Raw genomic sequence first — 22,868 nt, forward strand, 5'->3', positions numbered from 1 at the left:
CCAGCCTCTGATTCCCAGATCCTCCCTCCTCTCTCTGTCTCCTCCCCATCCCCCAGTCCTCCCTCTGTCTCACTTTCCTCCCTGCATCCCCTTCCCTGTGCTCCATTCCTGCCCCTCTCTCTGTGGTTCACAATCTCACATTTCTTGCTGTAGGATCTAACCCAGCTGTCTCAGGAAACCATGGGGCTGTGCATTAGATCTTCGGCTCCCTGAGGTCTGGCTTTCCCCGGGGAGGGGGGCAGCATGGGGTGCAACAGCACCAGCAGTGCCTAGGGGGAGCAAAATCCTAAATCCATCACCGGTTACAGGCAGCTTTATAGCATGCTTGCAAGGATTTTGGTTTGGTGAATTCATTCTAGGAGGTCTGTACCTTTAACAAGACAGCCTTTTCAACTGCCCTAAATAATTACAGATGCATCAAACTGGGCCAATTAGACTAAGTACAGAATGCAGCTATTTTCAGTACTGTTCCAAATATAACCAAATCTGGTTCTAAGCAGGCAGTATTTATTCTCTCTGAAGCACATCAAAAACACATTGCAGAAAACTATTCCACCAGTGCAGTAAAGAAGTAACCCTCGCAGTGTTTTGAATTAGAAAGTACCCTAGAACAAGATCACTTACTCAGCCTAACAAGCGCAATGGAAATATTTATGCCAAGATAATCTGAAGTGTATGGCTCTCTCTCTAAAAACACATTGACAAAAGAGCCTTATATCAGAGGCTGGGACAAAGAAGGTGCACTATAAAGAAGAACTTTTCTACAGCTAAATTCAACTAATTATAATTGCTATACAAAAACTAGTTCAGGAGAACAAGACTTTCATTTTTTTTTATTTATAACGAAGAATTGTTATAAAGGGGGTTATGTTAGAAATCAATTTATTTTGACATTTCCCTACCAGTGTTGCACAAAAAAAGCCCCAGATTCCCCAATCGGAAACCCATGTCAGCGTCCATATTAAAGTAGACCCTCTGCTATTGCAATATTACTCTTTCAATCTAAAATCATTTCAGCCTATGAAACTCTTAGGGCCTGATTCTAGTTTTTTTACCCACTCTGTGGTCTATGGGGAAAGGCGTGGATTAATTGGGTCCTCCTTAATCTCTGCTCCTTCCTAGTCTGAGCAGAGACTGTCTTTGCTTTTGGCACTTTGCAGCTGCCTTTTAAGGATGATTTCCACCAGATTCCTGTAAAAGTTGAGGCATGCATCTCTTTGACTAATCTCTTTGTAAAAGTAAAAAAATATATATTATATCTCGCATTACATTACTTGTATCAGGAATTCAGGATTTTTCATCTCTTTAGAAATAAAGTCATGTGCACGTCTGCTTCTATAGGACTTTGGCTCTTCAAACATTCAACAACAAGTCTGCCTATGCCAATGAAGTCAAAATAAAAGATTCTTGTCAAATCAAGTGGGGCACTGAGTCATGCGCATACACACCAAGATCCCCCATTGAGCTTGGTCTTAATTCCTTTACAAGAGGAAAAAGGGCAAGTTTTCCTCCAGTTGTGCCCTAATCTTAATAGAAAGGGGGAAAAAAAAAAAAAAAAGGACTCGGAATTGCATGGGTTAATGTTTCAGTAGTTTTAGGTTTGGAGAGACTGAACTCCACCACATTTGCAGAGGTATGGAGTGCACGGAGAGTATTATAAATCTGCTAGTACAGAAGGCCTTTTTCCTCATTTGTTAGTCAGCGATGTGTGAAAATGTTAATGAAGGGAGCCATAATCTATGAGAATTTCACTATTAAAATGTAGCCCACGTCTGAAGGCTCCTGCTTACGCACAGCCCATTGTACATCAATCCTTCCACTGTGCTACTAATACACGTAATTGCTTCACTTCGTCTAGCCGCCTTCACCCTTGCAGTTCTAAGATTTGCAAGAAGCGTTACTGTAGAAATTATTTTCATTCTATTAACTTCGTATTTTATTGTACATGTTCTTAAAAAGAAAATAAAAGCTGAAAGATTTTAAGGGCAAAATCTGCCTCCGTAGAAAAGAATTATCGAAAGGTAATATGGCAAAAAGCACTGATGTGGCATAATAGTAGCATCCCTTATTGAAATTCTGAATTATGTTTTACATTACAGCTTGCTGGATAAAGCAGTCCATTTTCTTTCACTAAGACAGGTTTTATTGTACCTACTTGTGTAGCCGGCGTACAAATCGCTTTATTGTTTGGGGAGACGGGAGGAGCAAGAAACACACACATTACTTCCCTGCCGTCCAGGCCACGTTTAACATTCCCACAAATGAACTTAAACTGTATTCCACTCAGATTTCAAATGCATTATTAGATCCCTTTGTGTTTGCATCTCAAGTAGAAAGTACTTGAAACTCATTTGCTAGTGCAGAGCTCTAGCAGACGTCTTGGTTTTGGAGAAGAATGGATCCTTCATGAGTTGCACTATCTCTTCACTGGGCCCACAGTCAAGATATGATGCGCTACATGACCTTCGCAGACCATACGCGTCCCTTCCTCAGACACACGGGCTAACGGCTTCATTTTGAAAGTGAATATGTAGATAGGAGAGCAAACTGCAACATCAACTACGGAGTCAAGAACAATCTCACATGTGCAAAATTCATCTCTCTTTTTAGGTGGCAAGGGAAAATGCAACAGAACGAAGAAATACTGTCTAGCAAATAGCCGCTATTACAGCCCTATGAGCTCTAATTTTCATCTAATTTCAAAACAGCATTACAGATATATAGTTACAAAAATCCTTGTGTTTTAGGAGGAATGGTAATGGGCCTACAGTAAAATAGCTCCTTCAATAACATCGTTTTAGTGCTGCTATCACAATGAAATAATGGCTCCTTACTACATTACACCTTTCAAATGACCTTCATTTGAATATAAACTGTCAACTGAAATTCCAAAAGCCACTTTCTCTTTCCAGGAGGCAACAAATTAAGAATGTTTACTGAGCTTGCTTTTTCCTTTAGATTTCTCAATATTACTGGGTGGCTTCCACTTATTTCCTTTTCTGATACAAAGTTCTATCATCCTGTGATTCCTGGAGAAAACGGGAATGTCGGTAAGCTGTGAAACAATTTAAAAAGGACTGACCACAAGAGCAACAAAATAAGATCCACGTTGCACTACTTGAGCTTTCATGACTTGTCTCCCATCATCATGTGAAGAGTAGACGTTTGTGATCTCGAAAGCTCACATAATCTTCCTGTACGTGCCAGTCGAGGTCATTGATAGATGGGATACCACATTTCAGATAATCCATACAGCTACCTATACATCAAGTGAATGTGAGATGAGCTTCAGCTGGAGGTAGGTAGGTATTAAAAAACTGGAAAACAGAAGTTCAATAGAATTTAGCTGCGTGAAGCTTTTCCAACCTTGGGCACATGCACATAATAGTTAGGGGGGGGGGGGGGGAGAGGGAGAGGAATCACTTCCCATGCACTTGGCGTCACAGCAAAAAGTAGTTAAGATAGCTAGGAAGATGATGAATAAAATTGCACATCTTTATTCTAAGCCATTTTCAAGTTTTCAGCATACGTTCTCCGTAAAATCATTTTGACTACTTTTAAAGCTGTTTGTCACACGGTTCTAGTCCTGAAATTATATGTTACCAATGGATAAAGTAGTGTGGCTGACAGGTAGTCAAACTGGATATGTAGAAATAAAAAAAAAAGTCAACATGCAAGTTGTAGGCAATGCCTTTTATTGGACTAACTGAAGCTAGTTACAAATGTACAGTATATTGGTATTTTGACATGTGTTCTTCCTTCACCAAGTCAGTGCAGCTCATTCTGTTCCATTTTGATAGTATGATATCCAGATTAACAGGCCGATACAGTACCCGCATTTGGACGCGCGATTTTGACGCGCTAGCTTTACCCCTTATTCAGTAAGTGGTAATAGCACATCGAAAACGTGGGTCCAACCCCCCCCCCAGACTAATAGCGCCCGCAACATGCAAATGCATGTTGCGGGAGCTATTAGTCATTCCCATGCAATACAGTAAGTAAAATGTGCAGCCAAGCCGCACATTTTACTTTAAGAAATTAGCGCCTACCTTAATTTCTGCCGGCGCCAGGGAAGTGCACAGAATAGTAAAAACTGCTTTTCTGTGCACCCTCCCAAAAGTCCCAAAGAGGTCCCAAAAGTTAAAAAAAAGTTAAAAATTAAAAAAAAAAAAAATTTTAAATGGGCCCGCAGCTCGGGGATTGAAAACCAGACACTCAATTTTGCCGGCGTCCGGTTTCCGAACCCGTGGCTGTCAGCGGGTTTGAGAACAGACGCCAGCAAAATTGAGCGTCGGCTGTCAAACTCGCTGATAGCCGCCGCTCCTGTCCAAAAAGAGGCGCTAGGGACACTAGCGCGTCCCTAGCGCCTCTTTTTACCGAGGGCCCTTATTTAAATAAATTAATTTACTGAATTGAGCGCACAGGAGAGTGGCCTGTGCGCACACCGGGAGAGCAGGCGCTCGCCCATGATTTTTATTGTATCGGCCCGTAAAGTAGCTTCCTTACTCACCAGTGAACTGCAATGTGGCAAAAGATGCCACTAATGACATCACATGTTCACTGGTCAGTAAATCCATCCAGATTGCACATGAAACCATAGATAGCACTTGCCAACATGGATGCTTTGGAATAAAAAATGAGAGAATGCAAATGAAAAAAAGATAATGACTTAATTGAAAATTTCTGTCTGGGCAATTTTTACTGCTCTTTGTGTTAACCTCTGGAAACACAAACCAATCATTCTAGCCAAATTTGTTTGTAATGACTTTACTGGAAGACTCCTCAAACATTGGTGAGCACTGGAAGATGCACAACCATAAAGCCCAATGTGTGCATTAATTAGGGAATGGGCGAATATGTCGGGCGGATTTTAAAAGCTGCCCGGATACCACGCAGATGCCCGCGGTGCGCACATCTCAGAAGTTTTCAAAAAAGGGGCGGGGTGAGGGTGTAGTCTGGGCAGGGCGTGGGCGTTCCAAGACGTGAAGCTGAGACGTGAGGGCAAATACTTATGTGATCTGGCATGCGTCAAGGGCCCCTGCCACGTAACTTTACTTCTGCTATGGATGCCGTGTAAGTTATAAAATAAATAGCAAATCCGCAGGGTTTTAAAGGCTGCGGATAACTGGAGGGAGTGAGGGCTATTAAACTAGGGGAGTTTGGAGGACCTCTGTCTTAACTGGGTGAATTGGGGACAAACTGGTGAAACTGCAAATGGTATTGGCACGCACCCCTTTTTAAAATCCCTAATTTAAGAGCACTCACGTACGCCCACTTAAAATTTGGCACACGTGTGCGCAGCCAGGCTATTGTATAACATGTGCGTATATATGCACGCAAGTTATGAAATAGCCACTTCCCTGGGCACGGGCCAATGAACGTGTGGCTGTGTGTCGGTTTGAAACTGAAAGTCACTGTCATATTAGATGAAACTGATGCCCGAGTTGCCAGTAATAACCAGAAATATTGTACAATTAACCATCTCTGCTAAGGTTCAATGCTATAGTTTTCCTGCAGTAATGGTACAGTGACCCTTGTATTCTGCTACTGCTTTAAGCATGCATAACATCATAATTGATACCAAGAAAGGACCAAAATGCCCATCCAGTCTGCCAGTTGGGATTGGTACACTTTGGTTAGATGTATATATGAATTCCCACAGGCAATCCAATACCAGGTCAGTCTCTCCGTGTCTTTCACCTCAACCCTTTTCCTACCACTGTCCTCCATATCTGTCCCCAGCATGTTCAAAATGTGCTATGGTGATAGCCTTCACTAGTAGGCCAGTTCAGACCTTGCCATCTTCATAACAACATAGTAGATGCTGGCAGAAAAAGACCCACGTGGTCCATCACTCTGCCCAGCAAGCTATTTTTTTTTTCTTTACTTCTTACCGGATCAATACTTTAGCCATCACCCAGGCCCCTCCTTCCATGTCAAAACCCAGTCTCCCGCTGCTCTTTGGATTTAAATCATGATCCTCCATGCAGGTCAGCCTTCTTGGAGGCCTGAGGCAATTATTCCACTACTAGTTAGGGTAGCAATTGCCTGTCCATGCAGACTACCCTAGTGCCTTCTTGGAAGCACAAGGCAGTCATGCCAATGCTCTCTTGGGCATTTTTTTGTTTGTTTATTTCTGGACACTTATGTAACCAATAAGCATCACTCTGCCTGTATTCCATTCCACATCAGGAATGTACATAAATAAATACTAGAATTGATTTTAGGAGTTTAAGAATCCCATTGCAACCATCGCACAGTGTTCAATGGTAGTGTCTACCTCTTAGGGCATCCCAGTTATGGAGGCCAAGATCGCTCTCAGTGCTAGAGAACTTGGTCCCTAGGACACTGGGCTGAAGTCACTAGTGGGAAACTTCATATTGCCACAGCTACTAAAAATGGAGAGAGTCCACTACAGTTAAACCTGACCAATGTAAAACTGGTAAAAAAAAGAAAAGAAAAAGATTTCTAATAATGTGCTCTGGAGCTCTACTTTCTATCTTGTTTGGTACTGCCAAGAACGTGGTGCCATGGTCCTGGTTTTACAACACCGCACTTGGTCCAGGATGCACAGCTAGCAAATTTCAGTGACATCACCCAAACCTCGCAATCAAATACTTGCCAGGTATCACGTGCCCGCCAGTCTTTGCCATGTACTAATCAACCATGCCTGTCCCTGCTGCGGCTGAAAGGTTCTCCGTGGACATTCTGGCATTTTCACTTTAGCCAGGGAATCGTAAGGTGTTAAAGTGCAATCCGGATTGGAGTCTTCTATTCACAATACAAGAAAATCAAATAAAGGTTGTGGTTCCAACTGTCTCCTTTTGTTACAGTATATAGGCTCAGGTTTTTAAGTTTGCTTCACCTGGAGGAACCTTTGCTTATATCAAGCCTGCTTGTCCTGTCGGCTCTAGAGTTTTCATAAACAGGTGCGACGACTGAGCTGCAAAAGGATGAAGAGAAATGAAAGGATTCTGGCACTGCTCATTTATTTTTTTGCTAGATGAAAAAAGGAGTGCATTATTTATTTCTTCCTTCTACTTCATGGCCATTCTTCCCTCCACCCCCAGGACACACCTGCAGATATTTCTCAAATATATCAATTCCTGTGCTTTGTATGGAGCTATACAACTGAGAGGAGTGAGAAAACAGAATCTATTAGGTTAGAATCCAGCTGTTTCTCAAAAGAAAACCCTGGGGAATGGTGTCCTCTATAGTCTGAGTGCTCGCAACCACTAAATGAGATGTTTTGTTTTCATTTAGGAAGGGCATGGTAGAACCCACCTTCCATGAAGATGAGGCTGCAGTTCTCGATGTGTGGTGGCATCCCATCCACAAAGCACCATGTGGCAGTCACAATGCAGAACCGAAAACATAAAAAGAAAAACGTTTCACGCATGTCCTCAATCAATTCAGCGGTCATGTAACGCTCCTGCCCGGCAGAGCTTCCTGAAGCATGATGCATCCTAGAGCCTGGCTGAAACCACCTGCCCTTCCTGTAGCCCTTTGATAGACCATGCAGCCAGCATTGCCCAGCGCCTCAGAAACAGGTCTCCTGCCTGCGGGCCTGGTCCCCTTTATGTTCCTGCCCTGCTGTGTTCCAGTTCTCCTGCCTTGTCATGTGCCAGTCTTCCTCTCCAATCCTGCCTTCCTGCCTCGTCCGTGCCTCCCTGGACTTGGCTCTCATCTTCTGTTGCAGACCTCGCTTTGCCCGCAGCCTGCCATGTGGCAGAGAGCCACCTTGTGGTGCTCCCTCTTCATAGTGGCTCAAACGTCCACTCCGTGCCACATTACAGGTCAGATAAAGAGAGTGAAGGCTTATCCATTCCATAGTATGCCTCCTATTTGTAAACATTTTAAATGATATAGGATGACCACTTTCTCCAGATCAAAAGAAACGGGTGAGTCAGTCCTGTTGTAGTGGCAGTCGTGATGGGTGGGTAAAGGGAGGAGTCAAATCATGCCTCTAAGCTTTCTAGAAGTTTCTCCAAACGAAAAAAACTCCATAACCAGGCCTGACTCCTTCTGAAGTGGAGCCAGGTGGTCACTCTAAAATGATGCTACTTAATATAGCCTGCTGAAGCAGAAAGCGATCCCACTGCTGAGCAGGGTTTGGAAATGGCACACATCTTGACCTTACCATTTTGAGATTCCTCAAGACGGCGTCTGCCATTAAATCAACACTGCCTGTAGCAATTTCAAACCCTTTCATAGGCGACAGTGCTTTCCAATATTCTCTTTTAGGAGATTAATTCTAAGTAAAATGTAGTCTGTAGAATCAAGCTTCTCCCTTGGATCTCTGAAGTTATTTTACAAATAAAACAGCTATTCTCCTGAGGATAAGCCTAAGCAGAATATGATTGCTGGTGCCCTACATGACAGAAAGCAAAAAAAAAAAATAAAAATCAGCAAAGAGCAAATTACATCAATGTACTGTTTTCTGTAACTACAGTACAATCCCAATTATTCAAAGTTCCTTGGGGTACACAAAAATGTTCAGATAATAGGGAGTTTGATTTTTAGCCATTATCTTGGGGCAGCCAGAGTACAGTATTCTAGGTATGATTTTCTGGATGAACAGGTTTCAGATAACTTGTGTTGCACTATGTTTTTTAATTACACATAGTGAGGTTCATTTGTTAAGCTTTGCAACATTTTTAACTTTTCACAGGTGCTCTGATTTTCAAAGCCCGATGTAATCTTACGGTTAATTTCTGTTGAGTGTAGAAGCTTAATAAATTGTGTCAGGTACTATGCCTTAGTCAAACTGGCATCTCATTTCCCGTCACTTTGTTGAGTTCGACTGAAATGCACAGAAAGCAGCTATACCGAGTCAGCCAACCACTGGGGGCCAAAGCAAAAATGTTGTTTCATTTTTATTTTAAATGGGGTTTTATGTTTTATTTGGGTCTTTTCTTTTTTTTTTCTTTTTGTTTTGATGTTTCATTTGCTCTTTAGTGCATACTATTTGGAAATGGCACATATTAAAACATAAGAAAAAATGTATTTTTGTGTTTAATTTTAGAAATGGTACAAAACATTGGCAACATAAGAGCTATCATTGGCCTTTCTTAGTTTTTGAAACAAATGCACATTCCTACCAATCACCAACCTTTTTTGCATTTGTTTTGCTTTCACATATACTAGTTGCAATCCATCTTTCCCATGATGTCCCCCTCTCACCAAGTTACCTTTAAAGACCAGTTCAAAGTCCACTGCTAGAAGTTGAAGACAATCCTCATTATTAGATTTAAAAAAAAAAGGCAGGAGGTGGTAATCTGAAAGTAAGAGCCCCGGGCTACGATGTAGGAGAATTCCTAGCCCTTGAGTTGAAGGCTGCTGTCACAGACACTTTCAGATCAATATTCAAAGGCATTTTATCTGGATAACTGCTCACTTTAGAATATCTCTGGAAATCTGGATACATTATAACTGGATAAGGCATTTTGGGGGCATTCGGCTATCACTAGATGTGGGCAAGAGGACGATTAAAGTTATCCTGGAATATGTTCCCGTGTAACTTTACCCTTAGCTGGGTAAGCAGCGATTCACCTTAAAAAAAAATGCAGTCACGTGATCCTAAGAGCCGATCCCCCATTGCCACCCAACTGCAACAAATGTCTGTCCTGGCAGCGTGCTCCCCCCTCAGAATATTTACAAATCACTGTGGATCCATAGGTCTGCAAAGCCTCCCTCCCTCATAATATAATTATGCCACTTCAGTTACTTAAAAAGCAAAAAATTAAGAAGCCACCTCTGAGATTCACTGGAGATCTTTTAACTAATGCTGGTGCTTTGTTTCACCTAATCACAGGCAGTTATTGCTGAGATTAGGCATCTCAAGTTTTTCCTCCTAGAACAATTAGTTCTCTCATGTCGTGTGCTTTACAACATTTTTCTGAATGCATCAATTGTGACGCTGAGTGTATTTTGCATTTAGTTTTCTCCTGTTCTTTTGGAATATAATATAATTGAAACCAAAGGTACTATATGCAGTTTGCTCATCCTCCCCATCCACCCAACCCTAACTCTTTTGCCCCAGCTGGAATCCCCCCCCCCCCCCCAAGCCTCTTACCCCACTCAGAGGCTTGGCGCAATCACCCAGCTCCTGATGTGTCCAACACTGACCTGACAGCAAATACTCAGAGCAACACCGGATGTGCCAATAGTTAGATGACTGCCTCACGCGTTGTTGATCCACCCTAAGGGGTGGGCAATTTTCAAAAGTGAATTCCCCAGGTAAAGTTGTCCTCACGCTATATACTATTTTGCTTTGTGTGTCTTAATATCCTTGTGATGCAATTGATTATCATTAACTTGTGTGCAAGGTGCCCTCCTAAATCACTGGTTTTGTGACAGTGATCACAAGAGGTTGGCTAGAGTGGATTCTATCTAGTAACTGTATTCAGGCTCCAGAGCATTGCTTAAACATCTAAAAGCAAATAAAAAAAATGTTAATGCATCCTGTAAGTTTATTTATTGGTTACTCAAAAGGGTTTTATATGATAGTTACTGAGCCCACATATACCGGCTGGTATAATAAATCCCTTTATAGTGCAATTAAATGCAAACAAACAAATCATTCTTAATGTGTGAGAGCAAAGAGATAAAAAAAAAAAGAACAAGCTCTAGTGCATGCTGTCCCTGTGATCAGGCCATAGTATGAGAATGCTAGGCCAGTAAGGCCTAGATGTGTTACAGAAATAGGCTCCGGGACAGGGAGGGAACACTGCTACTTCTACTGTGTGTGTGAGTGGAAATGAGTGAGCATTGCACAAGGAGGCACCCCCTGCAGGTAGGTGAGGGTGCACTGAGCAGCCCAGGCATGCCATCTAAGTAAAGGGATGGGAGAGTGAAAATGGCTAGATTAAAAGGAGAGATTTCATTTTTTAATGTACCTTTTACATATTTAACCCACCAGGCAATACAAATTATGATGAAGCAATTTATACAAGAAATGAGAATTCCAAACATTATACATGATTCTGCCATCTTTCCTATAATCATGAGGTTATGACAGGGCATTTCTGGTTCACCTACAATTACATATTTTTAGATGTTGAGTCACGAGGGCATGGGATGAGCAAATAATAGGTATATGCATTTGTTTGATACGAATGGGTAAAATGCAACAAATAAGATCCTTTTCGTTTCATTCATGGACCTCCAAAATGAATGGAGAGTGCCTACGAATTAAACAAAACTTTTACTTTCATTTGTTCATGTTTCCCATTCAAGTCTAGGCCCATTGAAAAGTGCTGCAGTGATACTAGTAAGTATAACAGTCAAGAAATTCCTGAGTGAGGTAGTAGCCAGGACAGAGCCAAGGTGGGAGAAGAGAGCAAGACAGAAGGAAGACCAATCAAGGAGAAGCTGACCTGACGATATACCTTGGGAGTCTTGCTACTACTCAACCTTGCTGCTATGCCCCTTATGCTACACTTACAAGTCATGCTGCCACTTTGCTGCTATGCCCCTTATGCTACACTTACAAGTCATGCTGCCACTTTGCCTAGTTGTCAAGGCTTTGACAATATACTTGGAGGTCAATACTCAAAGCCATTTAGATGGATAAATCACAAGTTATCCTTTTAAATGTTTAGTTTTGAATATTGATCTCTTGAGGTCTTCATGACATTGCCTTTCTGCTATAGCCCTTATGCTACTCCCTGGGGATCTTGCTACCATTTTCCCTTGGCGCTATACTCCTTAGGATACACCTTGGGTATCTTGTTGCCACAGACGTCCCAGCTAAAGGCATTTTAAAGTCTGAAATCTATGGCACAGACAATCAACCGAGGGAATCTAAAGCAAATGCTCAGGCTAAGACTAACCAGGTGCCAATCAGATTGCTCAAAGTCAAAGCTGCATTTCAGACGGGATTTGCCATCCCTGGGAAAGCAGTTATGAAAGGTCCCACGGTGATAAATTTCTCTCACCCTCACAGAGAATAACTGGTCTGTTCTCTTGCTTTAATAACTACCCTATGATAAAGGGATTGATTTTAGTATTTTTTCTGTTTTCCGCATTCCCTCCTTCTGATGTTAAGGTAGTATTGTACCTCATTGCCCTCCACTGACCCATCGCTCCCCAAATGACTCCCAGTTCACACCATAAATAAGAAAATAAATACATAAAAAACAAATCTATATCTAGAAAAAGAGACAGCAAACTCACAGAAAAGATTTTGTCGTGCTCTGATTGTTTCAGAAACCTTTGGGGAAATATGAAGGTTGTTCTTTTCATAAAAAAATAAAATAAAAAAAAAAGGTCTGAGCATTAAGATGCTTTCAGTTTTCATGACAAAAGATATTTTTCTATTTGTGCTTTCACTAAAGGTTTGCCCCTTCATCGCCTGTTTCTTTTTATAGTTATTGAAGGGCTAGCACTGAGCACAGCTAAGCTCTTTCAACCAATTTCAAGACTAAAAGTAACTGAGTGGGGGTGTGTGTGTATATATATATATAGATATATATATATATTTATTTATTTAACATTTTTCTATACCGACCTTCATGGTTAAATACCATATCAGGACGGTTTACATCGAACAGGGGTAAAATAACTAGATAAAGGAAGAAAAACACAAAGTTACATTACAACGAGGACTGTGAACTTGGAAGCTTAGGAAGCTAGAAGAGAAATATAAAGTTAAGTTATATATATAGATATAGATATATATAGAACAGATATATATATATATATATATATATATATATATATATACACACACACACACACACACACACATATCATGTGTACAGAGTGAATTCCTGTGTTCACATTACTGAATCGATTCTGGTAATCCGTTTTTGCAGCTTAGATAAAATCAGTGATCTGGGTATGTGCGCACTTTTTCAGCAGGCCACAGGGTGGCTGGACTGGAACTAACTGAGTTAATACTGGCAGGTTGCTGGTGACCAAGTACTATCCAACAAAACCATGGGAACATAAGTGGCTGGATATTTGTATGCCAGCCTTACTAATGTAGCCACTTTTCTTTAGAACAACCAACCAGTGAGGGCCCTGACTTTTATAGTCTGGGATACTAATACACAGACATAAGAGAAAAAGCACAGCACTGCTTCTATGGCTGAGTCCAAAAGAAAAGCACATCAAGCAGCACTGTCTGAATTTTCAAGAAGGCTTCTCACCCAATAAAAATGTTGCTTGTAGTAATTTTTTCTATGAGTTTGACAGTTGCATGGTTTTGATTGTAAATATTACTGTCCTTATCATAAGGCTTAGGGATAACAGAATGGCGCAGCAGTTGTGACCCTTAAGAGAAGCATGTAGGCAACCTGGTGCAGCAGATACGACCATGTATCCATCATCCTAACCAAGATCGACTATTGCAACTCCCTTCTACTCTGACTCCCTACCAGCTCCATCAAACCTCTACAGATGGTTCAGAACGCCGCCGCCAGAATTCTCACAAACTCCAACAAAAGACAACATATCACCCCCATCCTCCGCAACCTACACTGGCTGCCCATCAAATACAGGACCCTCTTCAAAGTTCTCACAATTATTCACAAAGCAACACCCAACCTCTCTCCCATAATGTTAAGCATACAACTCCGACCACATACTTCATCAAGACCCATTAGAAGTGCATACAAAGGCACACTGTATGCCATAAGGAAGCGCGCATTATCTACAGCAGGTCCCCATCACTGGAATGCACTCCCACCAGATCTAAGACTAGAACCAAGCCACCTGGAGTTTAAAAAAAAGCTAAAACCCTGGCTCTTCATCCAAGCTTTCCCTGACACTTAAAACTGCCTTTGATGTGAGGACAGACTTAAGTTCACCTTCCCATCGGTCAAACGTCCAGTATTCTCTAACTGGTTAGATCTTGTCTTTCACCGGCTATTATGTTCCATATTCATTACACAGCCTTATGTATTCAGGCACTTGTTACAGGTTCACTTTTTCATTCCCTTGTTATATGCACCTTATTCATCCTCACTGGTTATATGCACAGTAATCATTCTCTCTTGCTATATTTAAGTATTTAACATATTCTACTGTTCTATGTACAGCCTCTGGCTATTGTTCAGTTTTATGCACAGCCTTTGACTAAGTTACAGTTTTATGCAAACCGGAGTGATTTGTATTTTCATACAGGACCCTCGGTATACAAAAATTAAAAATAAATAAATAAATGTTGGCAACCTGGCGCAGCAGATACGACCATGGGAGGACCATTTGGTCCTTTTCTGCTGTTATTACTTTGTTACTATGTTATGTATCCCTACCTGAAACAGGCAAAGGGCCACCTCTGAGTACTACAGAACCCTAACCAACTTGTTAAGGTCCCAGATTCAGGATGCTTCCATGGGGGACAACAGTTGCAAGACCCAAGAGAATCACTATATATTCACGCAAACAAAAATCCACTTAATGATTGTGTTGTTGCAAAACCATAAGTTTACTGAAAAAATAGTATAGTAGCTGGTACTAGCAAAATTCCTCTTTCAAAAATACAGGCTCTTCAAATACATAGTCCAGCAAAATGGAAAAATAATGCACAATCCAAGAAAGCAGTACAGCTGTCAGGTATCCCTTTTGTCCTCTCTTGCCTCTAACACATTCCCAGAATTGATTAAGCTCCTCTGTACCTTCAGAAATGGCTCCATTCTCCTTCCGTTGAGATGACACCTTCCAAAGGTTTGCACCCACAATTTCCTTTTCTAAAATTAGCTCTTACCTAGCGCACCTCTAGAGATCCTTCATCATAAAAAGGTTTTACAAAAGGACTGACTATTCCTTCCATTTGGAAAAACATAAGGATAATTGTCTCACTCTCACAAAATAGTGATAAACAGGCCCAGTCTTTCTGTGTCGAAAGAAAAGTGGCCTTTCTACAGGAAAAGAAGAAAAGTTAGAAAACCTTTCCAGAGAGCTGGCCAACACCTTTACTGCCGTTTTCTACTCCTCCAGTATGGCAACTCCCTCAAGTGCCTTGCAAAGACACCTATGTAGTTTTTAGATAGAGATCCAATATTTTGGGAGTGAACCATGACAATCATTCACAAAACAGTCTATTCCCATTGCTGGAAATTTCGATATTAATCTATGATGAAAGCTTATTCAGCCTTACAACTGCACACTCATCAACCCTGAACTGTAGAGAACCAGAGGAAGACATTACAAAAACTGACTTGGATAACAAGCAATATCCTACAGGTAGTCAGGCTTCTATGTATAACAATTGGTGTTGGATATTTCAGCAAGATAACGATCCAAAACATAACTCCAAATTAACCAGGAAGTACTTACAAGAAAGAAAGATGAAGGTTTGGAATGGCCTTCATAGTCTCAAGAAAAGAATATTATTGAAAATCTATTGGGAGATTTCAAACATTCTGAGCAGAAAAGTTCTGTAGGAAGAGTGGGGGAAAAGTCCAAAAGCGAGACTAGGCTGGAAGCTTTCATTTCTTGCAAAGGAGACACAGAAACGTCTGCATGGGTCATATTCATTGTTTTCTTATTTTGATTCTATCTTAAACATTTCAGAAAGATGTTGTGTTTCGCTTTATACTATGTAGAGATTGTGTCAGCTCCCGTTCACTTAGAGATTCATTGAAAAATAAACATTTGACCAGGGGTGTCTAAACTTGTGCACACATCTCTAAACTGAACATATATTTACAGTATGCACAAATATAAACTTAGTTATTTATATGCACACTGGAAGAGAAGCAAGCAAGTCCATTATTGGATTTCAGTTCACTTCATGTTCTCTGCAAAACATGAAGCAATAGCGTAACAGTGTTAATTGGGAAAGATTGCAATAAATGAATAATTCTTTGCATTCGCTTTGTAAGACAAGGTTGCTATGATTTGACATTTTATTTATAACTTGCCTACAGTGCAGATTCACATCCCAAACAACAAGGTAGAAAAGAGATGCCTTCAATGTTTCAATGTCTTCACAATGAATTTTAGACTATAAAATGAAGGATAAACAGCAAACTAAAAGGATAATTTGCAAACAAATGCATGTGGCAGCATATACACGCATATATGGCTGCAAGCAAGCAGATCTACACAAGTATTTTATAACATGTATGTATAACATTCATGTGTTTTTATAAAATACATGTCTTTCTACCCCACAACATACACATATACGTAGGACAATCCGCAAATACACGTACTACATTGAAACCATGTATATCAATGCATTGAATGCACATTTTTTTTTAAATCTATTTTAAAAATATATTTTATGTGCAAAAGTAAAGTAGGTCTTACTTGAATAAGTCCCAAAGTATGCGTGCAAGTCATCCAGTTTCAAAACATGCATGTAACTAAAATGAGCCCGGCTACCAAGTAGTCCGCCAGTTCACCGAAGTTCTTCTTCAGGTATTTCAGCCTGAACTCCCCCCAGACCTCCCACCTAGTCAGTACTACCCAATGAAGACGTTTAATATCACCTACACCAGATAATTATCAAGTGTAAAATTACATACGATGAGAAATGTACGCATGTGTCTATTAATGTACATGTGCAAGTCCTGGTTCCAGGGAAGCCCCTAGGCAGCCCTTTTTTAAGTATATTTATGTGCACACAAATGTGAAAATATGTGTATTTTCGACTTTAGTAAAATATAGAATATGCAAGTAGATGCCACTTACGCACGTACATGCTAATTTTTACACACGGAATATTTTGAAAATTTGCCCCTAATGTTTTAGTTTAGATTTGTTTCTTCATTACCATATGACTGAGTAGATCGTACACTAAAAAAGAACTACTTATGACCACTGGCTCTTTGTGTGCGTGACATTCTTTGAATACAGTACATCCTGTTAATATATACAAGTGGACAAAATAAGCCATCTAATAATAGGATGCTACAAAACACTTTACAAGGTGAATTATTATTGCATTGACTCATGTAAAGTGGATTGTTAAGCACCTGTCAAACAGGTATAAACCATATGAGCCGTATTTACAAAAAAAAAAAAAAAGTACATGGAATATTTAGGAAAATAAAACATGCAGAATTAAAACAGCCTACTTTCTGGAATGTGCATCCATGCATATAGGTGGATCTTTAAAAAAAAAAAAGTACATCTGTCCAGATCTTGGATCCCCTGATATGTCCTGAAAACTTGGTGTGGATAGGATACCAAACACAAAAGTTTTTAAGAGGGAATACAGGGACAGAAAGACACTTTATTTCCTTCATAAAGCACACTAAAAAGAGGGATTTAGAAAGAGTGTCTTTGAAATTGGATTATTTCCAAAGTGCACTGGCGGTCTTGAGGGCACTTCATTCAACAAAAATGTCATTTGTCATAGGGGAAAATATTATAGCATTTTGGTTTGCGCTATCATGCAGCGTGCAATACAACAGGGATCAACATTTTACTAATATATGGCTGTCAGGCTTAAACACTGATTTATTGAGCTACCAGTACAGCAGCCCACAGCACAGACTTGAGTTTGACTAAATGTTAGGTTTTAAGTTATTAAATAGCTCAGTTAAGAACCACCTTTACGCTCAATTCGTTGACTATAAAGCTCCTGAGAAAAGACTTTATTAAAAAAAATTGAGCGACTGTGTTAAAATGCTAAACTGTAGAACAATTAAATGACCTTTTAAATTATTACATTTACACATTTGCAAGACATTCAATTTCCTGTGCACTACACTGGAATTCACTCTGCCTTTAAAATAAAATTCCTGCAGACTAAAAACAATCCAATGATGAGTCATCCTCTTGATATAAACAAGGAACACGTGTTGGCCATAGTCACTCAATGCTGCAGAAAAGTCATCTCCTCAGAGTTTAAAGGGGTGCATAGCATATCTACCAGATTCCTTCTGTCCAAGTGTAGTGCTCAGCAAGGTGAAAGGAAACAGAAGTGCAATATTTCCCAAAGCCTTTCCTGGGGAATCTATAGCCAGTCAGTTTTTCAGGATATCCACAATGAATTCTCATGAGAAATTTGCATACACTGAGCTTCCAGTGTATGCACACTTATCTCATGTATTCACTGGAAGCTCAGTCTAAGAAGTAAGATAGGAGAGTTGGAATGTATGGCAGTGAATAATGATATAGACATAATTTGCATCTGAGAGACCTGGTGGAAGGAAGATAACTAATGGGAGAGTGCTATGTCAGGGTTTAAATTATATCGCAATAATAGGGAGGATCAATGTTAGGGTGTGGCACTGTATATCTGGAAGGACATAGGGTCCAACAGGATAAAGATCATACAAGAGACTAAATGCACAGTAGAATCTATATGAGTAGAAATCCCATGTGTGTTGGGTAAGAGTATAGTGATAGGAATATACTGCCATCCATCTGGCCAAAACAATGAGATGGACAATGAAATGCTAAGAGAAATTAGGAAAGTTGACAAATTTGGCAGTGCAGTAATAATGGGAGATTTCAATTACCCCAATACTGACTGGGTAAATGTAACATCAGGATATGCTAGAGACTTAAAGTTCCTGGATGGAATAAATGCTTCATGGAGCAATTGGTTCAAGAACAGATGAGAGAGGGAGCTATTTTAGATCTAATTCTTAATATAATGCAGGATTTGGTGAAAGAGGTAACGATAGTGGGGCCACTTGGCAATAATGATCATAACATGATCAAATTTGAACTAATAACTGGAAGGGGGACAATATGTAAATCTACAGCTCTAACACTAAACTTTCAAAAAGGAAACTTTGATAAAATGAGGAAAATAGAAAAAAAACTGAAAGGTTCAGTTGCACAGGTTAAAAGTATACAACAGACTTAAACATTGTTTAAAAATATAATCGTAGGAGCTCAGTCCAGATGTATTTCACGCATTAAGAAAGGTGGAATGAAGGCAAATGATTACCAGCATGGTTAAAAGGTGAGGAGAAAGAGGCTATTTTAGCCAAAAAAAATCCTTCAAAAATTGGAAGACAGATCTATCTGAAGAAAACAGGAAAAAGCATAAGCAGTGTCAATTTAAGTGTAAAACATTGATAAGACAGGCTAGGAGAGAATTTGAAATGAAGTTCGCCGTAGAGGCAAAATCTCATAAAAACTTTAAAAAATATATGCAAAGCAAGAAACCTGTGAGGGAGTCGGTTTGACCATTAGGTGACCAAGGGGTTAAAGGTGCTCTTAGGGAAGATAAGGCCATTGCAGAAAGACTAAATTAATTCTTTGCTTCCATGTTTACTAATGATGATGTTGGGGAGATACCAGTTCTGGAGATGGTTTTCAAGGATGATGAGTCAGATGAACTGAACCAAATCATGAGAACCTGGAAGATGTGGTAGGACAGACTGACAAACTAAAGAGTAACAAATCACCTGGACCGGATGGTATGCATCCTAGGGTTCTGAAGGAACTCAAAAATGAAATTTCTGATCTATTAGTTAACGTTTGTAACCTACATTAAAGAATGGAGTGTGTCCACTTTAACCCCAATATTTAAAAAGGGCTCCAGGGGTGATCCAAGAAACTAAAGACCGGTTAGCCTGACTTCAGTCCTTGGAAAAATAGTGGAAACTTTTCTAAAGATCAAAATCACAGAGCATATAGAAAGACATGGTTTAATGAACACAGTCAGCATGGATTTACCCAGGGAAAGTCTTGCCTCACAAATCTTAATTTTTTGAAGGGGTTAATAAACATGTGCATAAAGGTGAACTGGTAGATGTAGTGTATTTAGATTTTCAGAAGGCATTTGACAAAGTCCCTTATGAGAGGCTTCTAAGAAAACTAAAATATCATGGGATAGGAGGGATGTCCTTTTGTGGGTTACAAACTGGTTAAAGGTCAGGAAACAGAGAGGGATTTAATGGTCAATTTTCTCAGTGGAAAAGGGTAAACAGTGGAGTGCCTCAGGGATCTGTATTGGACCGGTGCTTTTCAATATATTTATACATGTTCTGGAAAGGGATACGACGAGTGAAGTAATCAAATTTGCAGATGATACAAAATTGTTCAGAGTAGTTAAATCACATGCGGATTGTGATAAATTGCAGGAAGACCTTATTTAATAGCTTTTATATACCGACGAACGTTGGGAACATCTCGTCTGTGAGACTGGAATGTTGGGCATCGAAATGGCAGATGAAATTTAATGTGGATAAGTGCAAGGTGATGCATACAGGGAAAAATAACCCATGCTATAGTTACACAATGTTAGGTTCCATATTGGGAGCTACCACCCAAGAAAGAGATCTAAGTGTCATAGTGGATAACACATTGAAATCGTCGGTTCAGTGTGCTGCGGCAGCCAAAAAAGCAAACAAAATGTTGGAATTATTAGAAAGGGAATGGTGAATAAAACGGAAAATGTCATAATGCCTCTGTATCGCTCCATGGTGAGACCGCACCTTGGGGTAGATTTTAAGACATGCGCGCGCTACCCAGCACGCACACATGGACATGCGATTTTATAACATGCGCGTGCCGAGCCCGCGCTGAGCTGTGCTGCCTTCCCCCGTTCCCTACCCCTCCACCTTCCCTTCCCTAACTCCCACACCCCGAGCCCTAAGCTAAGCCCCCTCAAAAAAATTGGCCTACCCTGTTGCACCTACCTTGGGCAGGCACAAGTTGCGCATGATCCCCCGGCACAGCGGCAAATGTCGCTGTACCGGGAGCCTCTGACCCCACCCCGGACCACCCCACCCTCATCCCACACCCTCCCTGCCCCTTTTTGCAAGCCCCAGGACTTACACACGTCCCGGGGCTTTAAGCGCGTTTCTGGGCCTTTTGAAAATAGTCCCGGCGCACGTAGAGCTTTGAAATTCCGGCCCCTTGAGTATTGTGTACAATTCTGATTGTCGCATCTCAAAAAAGATATAGTTGCGATGGAAAAGGTACAGAGAAGGGCGACCAAAATGATAAAGAGGATGGAACGGCTCCCCTATGAGGAAAGGCTGAAGAGGTTAGGGCTGTTCAGCTTGGAGAAGAGACGGCTGAGGGGGGATATGATAGAGGTGTTTAAGATCATGAGAGGTCTAGAACGGGTAAATGTGAATTGGTTATTTACTCTTTCAGGGGGGGCATGCCATGAAGTTAGTGAGTAGCACATTTAAAAAAAAATCAGAGACAATTCCTTTTCATTCAACACACAATTAAGCTCTGGAATTTGTTGCTGGAAGATGTGGTTAGGGCAGTTAGTGTAGCTGGGTTTAAAAAAGGTTTGGACAAGTTCCTGGAGAAGCCCATATAGACTGCTATTAATTTAGGGAATAGCCACTGCTGTTACTGGCATTAGTTGCAGATGCTGGGCTTGATGGCCCCTTGGTCTGACCCAGTATGACAAATACTTATGAGGTGTTCCCAGGGGAGGGTGGAGAATGAAACAATGCTACTAGTTTTAATTATACAAAAAGTATGCATGTGGTTTTGTGTCAAAAAATTACATGCAGAGAAGCAGGTCCTAATCTCTATGTAACTTTTCCTTAAGCAAAAGGTAAAGCAAAACTTCTAGCATAATTTTGCTTTGATTATTAGTACAAATCATTGTGGGTAAAAGTAGGAAGACATAATAGACATTCAAATATTTGACAGGCTTCAGTTATATATGGGAAGGTAACATTTTTTTTCATAAAGCAGGCCATTCAAGGACAACGTGTCATGATCTAAAGTTACATGAAGGATGATTCAGAGAAAAAGTGAGAGAATAATTCTTTCCTGAGAGTGTGGTAGTGCATTCTCAGCCAAAACCATGACAGAATTTAGACAGGCTTAGGCCACACGCAGAGCACAGTGGGAAGGGCAGGTGGGGGAACGTGAAATAAAGGAGGGGACTTGCATGTTTGCTCAATCATAAGAAGCTTTGGAAGGCTGAAAAGGGGAGAACGCAAGCCCCTGCACGTGGCAGGAGATACCTACAGCCATGAGAGAGTAGGCAGGTCTTCAGGCCACCTCTTGACTTTAGGTCAAAGACATGTGCCTCATTTTGGAGAAGCTTTTGGAATTGTATAAATTACTGTGTATTTTGTAACTACTGTTTTATGTTTGTATGATTATAATCCGCACTGAACAAAACCCTTTTGGAAGAGGTGGAATATAAGATTTTTAAAGAGTGTTGATACGGCTGCATCCAGTTTCCAAGGCTGGGGGGTGACCTGCATAGAACCAACCATGGCTACAACCCTAACAGTAGTGGTACGACTGCGTCAGGCTTCCACAAAGACAGGAGGTAACTTGTGCAGAGTGCCCATAATTATAACCCTAACATCAATGAGCATGGGGTGGCCATGAGCCTTGTAAGAACCCAGGAGCAAGATGACAAGTCACGGAGCAGCCTATTGGCAGAAGTGATAGAGGCCAGAACTGTAACATAATTTAAACACATTTGAGACAGATGTAGAGGGCAGCAGTGGGAATAGGGTTGAAAGATAAGGTAAAAGACATGCAAGGAGCTATTTGTTTATATTTATTTATTTATTAAAATATTTTTCTATGTTGTATTATCTAAAATTCTAAGCTTACAAAAAATAACAAAATAAAACAAATACATCAACACACAAAAATTCTACCTACATTACAAATGAACATCTAAAATCACCAACATTTCTGCATTTGACCAATACAAAGGTGACTCATTCTGCTAGTTCCACTTGAAATAAATAAATAAATAGATAAATTTAGGAAAATACTCTTCCAAATAACAATCAACACAAAAACAAAAATTCATTAGATATATAACAAATCCTAAAATATCTGCATTCTGCCCATGATCTGTGCTGTTCTCTACTAGGAACACATGGATCCTTTAGCTTCACTCAATACATCCGTTTTTTTCCTGGTCATGTTATAAATTGGTATATGTGCTTTGTACATTTATTCTCCTTTATCTCCCTTTTTTTGTATAGCACTATGGTTTGCTGCTC

The sequence above is a fragment of the Rhinatrema bivittatum genome, chromosome 15 (assembly GCF_901001135.1).
Source record: "Rhinatrema bivittatum chromosome 15, aRhiBiv1.1, whole genome shotgun sequence".
NCBI classification, from domain to species: Eukaryota; Metazoa; Chordata; class Amphibia; order Gymnophiona; family Rhinatrematidae; genus Rhinatrema; species Rhinatrema bivittatum.